A 4,234-nucleotide genomic window follows, 5' to 3' on the forward strand; every position below is an offset into this window, starting at 1 on the left:
CTGAAGAGATTTTCTTGAAACTTAGTGTATACATGTATTACCCAATTAAGATTCTCTGGTGAAAGTTTGGGTCATGAGGTCAAAGGTCAAAGGTCAAAAGGTCAAGTAAAAATATTAAAACTTCTTTTTTTTTTTCCGTACCTTGGAAAATTTTTCAAGGTATCTTCATGGAACATAGTATATACATGTACTGACTGGAAGTGATTATCTAGAGAATGTAGGGTTCGTGGGGTCAAAGGTCAAGGGTCAAAGGTCAAGTGCAAGACTTCAAAATGTTACTATTACCCTCATATTTATGCAATGCCAGCAGGGTTATTTTTTTACACTTGGTGTATGCGTGTGTAACCTAATAGAAATTCTCTGGAAAGTTTTTTTTTTTCTCTTTTTGCCTCAAAGGTCAAAAGGTCAAAGATCAAGTGAAAGTGCTGAGCTAACTTTTTCCTCCATATCTCGGAAGTGGCTCAAGTTACCTTGAAACTTAGTACATATTATGCATGTTCTACCTGAAAGTAATTATCTTATGAATTTTAGGGTCAAGGGCCAGATGAAAATGGTAACAATTTACTATTCAATTCAGAAATTGCACTTTTCTCCACACCTGTACCTTGAAAATTACTCAATGCCTAAATGTATGAATGGGTCAAAGTCAAGTTAAAGTCCTTAAATCCCTAGATACATGCTCTCCTATTCATCCAATTAAACCTACGTCAAGGAAGGTGAACATTCAACACATGTGTGACAAACTTGTCATTCCAATATTTTGCCAATTTTGTGAAAATGTAATCACACAGTGTCCACATCTACTTTCTAGACCTATTGGGAAAATCATGCATTATGGCGGAGCATACCAGTCGCCAAAGCGACATTTCTAGTTTCGCTTTGGAAATTAAGGGGAGGGGGCGCACCGGGCGCAACTGCTGGCAATTACTGACAGCAACATCAGGAGAATTGCATAGCGATTAAATGCGAGCGAGCAAAGCGAGCGAGCTTGAAAATTTTGACATTTTACAGTCCCAAAACTGCCGTTTTTAGCTATATTTTTTCGCTTTGGAAATTAAGGAGAGGGCCTGGGCGCACCGGGCACAACTGCTGGCAATTACTGACAGCAACATCAGGAGAATTGCAGAACGATTAAATGCGAGCGAGCGAAGGGAGCGAGCTTGAAAATTTTGACATTTTACAGTCCCAAAACTGCCGTTTGTAGCTATATTTTTTTCGCTTTGGAAATTAAGGGGAGGGGGCGCACCGGGCGCAACTGCTGGCAATTACTTACAGCAACATCAGGAGAATTGCATAACGATTGAATGCGAGCGAGCGAGCTTGAAAATTTTGACATTTTATAGTCCCCAAACTGCCGTTTGTAGCTATATTTTTTCGCTTTGGAAATTAAGGGGAGGGGACGCACCGGGCGCAACTGCTGGCAATTACTGACAGCAGCATCAGGAGAATTGCATAACGATTAAATGCGAGCGAGGGAAGCGAGCGAGCTTGAAAATTTTGACGTTTTACAGTCCAAAAACTGTCGTTTGTAGCTACATATATATTTTTTCGCTTTGGAGGGAGGGGGCGCCCGGTGCGCCCCCTGGATCCGCCACTGGTAGTCAAGGGTGTCGGTTTATGTTCATGATTGGGGGAGGTATGACCAGCGAGGGGGCGTCGAAGTGACCAAGAGGGAGAAGGATGTCCAAAATCTGCACTTTATATATTTAGCATCCCCTAATTTGTTTGTGTTTGTGAGTGTGTGTGTTTCATATAGATGGAAAAGTTAGGAAATAGCCAAGGTCAAGTCTTATTATTGGCAATGCAACGCATTTTAATGTAGACTAGTATGTAAAGCAACACTGCAAAATCAATGATCAGGCTTTGATAGCAAATGTGTACAACCTATCAAACATCACATTGCGCAACATTGCAGCGACTCTTTTTGCCATTCCGATGTTCTGAGTACACTGCGCACATCCTGCTTGTATTCAAAATGCCAACCAAGAATCACACTGAATCACAATCTTTTGTCGTCTCCGGGCTTTTTGAACAATGTTTCACTATAATACCTCTTTAATTATATGGTTAAAAGAAATCTTAGAAAAATATCTTTTTTCTTGATCATCCTTTCATGTCGATTTCAAAAGCAGTTTACTAACCCTTGAATTACCATTTTGGTAGGGTTTTTTTTTTCTTTTTTTCTTCTTTTTTTTTACCAGGGGATTGGGGGGGCACGTGCCCCTCCCCATGCCCCCCCCCCCCCCCCCCCCCCCCCCCCCCCCCCCGTAGTTACGCCACTGTCAGTAGGTATGTTTTGGCGGCAAAAGGAGTAAGATTTGGGTAGCGATCCGTATCGTGATCTTACTCTGTATAGGGGAAATTAGTTTTCATTTATAAGTCGACAAAATGTCGACTTACGCATAAGTCGATGTGTTTTTCTCAGTCCCGATTATGTCGACTTACGCGAGGTTGACTGTATGTACTACATAATGTGAAATCATGAAAATCATTTAGAATGCCCCTTTAACAGACTTACAAATATATTTGTGTGCACCAGATCTATCACTTGTTACGATATATTTTTATTTGAATTCCTCATATTTGAATTTTTATTTGAATTCCTCATATGCTTGGCATTGATTCTAGACTTCTAAATGTTCCATACTCTTAGTAGGCCTACACAGTGATGTCGCACACATGGAGCAAGAGCTGAGATACTGTCAGTTAGTCATTCACATGTCTGTGAATAGGCATTACAGGGGGCCTATTTATTTTTCTCACTTTTATGATCGGAAAAAAGCCAAAAAATTTCTCCAAAAGTGTGCATCAGATTGATGAATTTCAGGTCTGAAAATGGTAGGTATGTAGTTAAAGGGAGTGCCTTCTCTGCTAGCTTGTGCTGTGGGGTAATCCAAGGCATCTCTCCTTTACCACTACCACTCAAGCCTGTATTACAAAACCACACTGTGAATGCTTAATATCCTTACATGAGGATTAATAATTCCTGCAAATTATCAAATATCAATATGCAATGTTGACCTACATCATGTAGACGGTCTAATACAACAATCAAGTAAGATTAATACTTAACCCTAAAGGGGCCGGGCTTTTTTGGCTATGCTCAGACCGGGGGGGGGGGGGGGGGGGCCGCCCCCCCCCCTGAGATCTCGGCCATCGGTGGTGCGATCGCGATGAAATTTTGCATGCATGAGACCCGCGTCATAATCTACAAGATTGTGTTATAAGATTTTTTGAAACAATCAATTTCTAATTTTAATTAATTAATTATGCAAATTAGGCTCAAGGTGATATTTTAGCTTAATTAAAAGCATTGAGAGTCTAATTTTTGATCTGTAAATCTGTTTTAGCATATTCAACAATTGTACATTACAAAAACTTCCAAAACTCATTTCAATTCTTATGTATTTTATTGTTTTCAGAATTTCTTATGTATTTCTTTGTTTTTCAACTTTTGTTTTTTCTTTGTTTTTTCATTGGAAATTGTCACTGACCACTTTTCTACCATAATTAGCACAAAATTAATCAATGAAAGTGATTAATTGTAAAAATAATCAGGTTTTTATGCCTTTCATGACAGAGCACTGTTTTCCATAGGAAATGTACACAAAATCACAAAATTGTGCCCGTTTTGGAGCGACATTCCGTTACAAAAATGGGCGTGGCTTCGCAAAAGTATGCGCGGACGTTGCAAATTTGGTCTCAAAAGTTGTGCGAGACTTGAACGAAGAAAGTCAAGAAGCCTCGCGATGAGGCCTTCTCGCGTTACAGAATTATAGCGCGAAACGTCGAGGGGGGGGGGCGGATTCCGCCCCCCCCCCCCCCCCCGACCCTTTTAGGGTTAAGCCTATAAAACTTTTTCAATTAATAATAGACCACAGATTCAATCACAATCAAACCTCTGCTATGAAAACTGATGTCACTCATGGAGATGTCCACACAATCAGTGCAGTACGAGGGTCCACACAATCAGTGCAGTATGAGGGTCCACACAATCAGTGCAGTACGAGGACTCTCTGTTTTCTCAATAGGTGGGGCTAATGCACAGGCACACGTGGCATAGGCTATCATACTCGTGTCTCGGGACTGACTCTCCGCAGACAAGCTGAAACCCATGGAAATCCTCTGTCCCGTAGCACAGAAATCCTGATGTCTAGGATACGCCACCCAAAATGGTAGAACTGTGTACAAAAAGTTAATTGTCAGGATCAGACAGGTTTACACACCACAATAA

Source organism: Diadema setosum, chromosome 9 (assembly GCF_964275005.1).
Source record: "Diadema setosum chromosome 9, eeDiaSeto1, whole genome shotgun sequence".
NCBI lineage: Eukaryota > Metazoa > Echinodermata > Echinoidea > Diadematoida > Diadematidae > Diadema > Diadema setosum.